The sequence below is a fragment of the Austrofundulus limnaeus genome, unplaced genomic scaffold, assembly GCF_001266775.1.
Source record: "Austrofundulus limnaeus strain Quisiro unplaced genomic scaffold, Austrofundulus_limnaeus-1.0 Scaffold279, whole genome shotgun sequence".
Classification (NCBI taxonomy): Eukaryota; Metazoa; Chordata; class Actinopteri; order Cyprinodontiformes; family Rivulidae; genus Austrofundulus; species Austrofundulus limnaeus.
In genome coordinates, this window is record NW_013952681.1 from 252,550 (window position 1) to 253,601 (window position 1,052).

Below are 1,052 nucleotides of genomic sequence, written 5' to 3' on the forward strand. Positions count from 1 at the left end.
AGGTGTAAACATTTTAAATCTGATCCATTGCACCAAAACTCCAGTCTCTTTTAATACCTATAAATATTAATCATCCTCTGCAATCAAATACAGTCTTTATAAAGTCACTGTAAATTTATAAAGTCTGTATGTACACTGTATATTAAAATGCAATTGCAGCTGAGTCTTACTAGTGTAGGAAAGGTTAATGTCAAAGGTATATTATCTTTGTTATCACCACATCCATAAGTACAACACAAGTTTAACTCAAACTCAGTAAAATAATCAGATAATGGACTGTGCAGACTGGCTCACAGGGGTCTAAAATATTTAAACTTCTTCAGGCACAGGTCTTGTCCCAGACTGCCTAAAGTCCTCAACCACCATCCCTGTACCAGCAAAGAAGATCAGCAGCTGCCTAAATAACTTCCAGCTGATGGCTCTCACTCCAGTCATAATAAAGTGCTTTAAGAAACTTGTCAGAAGTCATATCACTCAGAGACTTTCACCTACAGTCACCTTCACTAGTTTACACACAGAGCAAAACAGACTGACAGTGGAAGCAATAATTACAATCCCCAAAAACACCATATAAGGCTATGCTTCCTGCCCCACATACCAGGAAGTGTCCTTTCATGAAAATGACAGCACAAAGTAAAAAGAACGAGTTCAGAGACTGAAGTCCTGCTCTCAGAGATCCATAAAAGAAAATGTCATTTTTAGCAGTGTCAGTCGTGGAATAGGACCTGCTAAKCTGCTGTTAATGCTGTGTCTGCCGTGGGTCATATACAGTCACAGAAATAAAAATCTAAATCATATTCATCTCTCTCTAGAGCAGGGGTGGGCAATCCTGGTCCTCGAGGGCCACAGCCCTGCATGTTTTATTTTTTTTCTTTGCTAAAACACACCGAATTTGAATGAATGGGTGATTATCAGGCTTCTGCAGTACGGAGGACCGAAACTGACATAATGAAAACTAAAAGCGGAAATATATAAATGGACTAATTAATAAATACACTTAATTCAATTCAATTAAATTCAAAAAGGAGAATTTTATTCAAAGTGTACATATA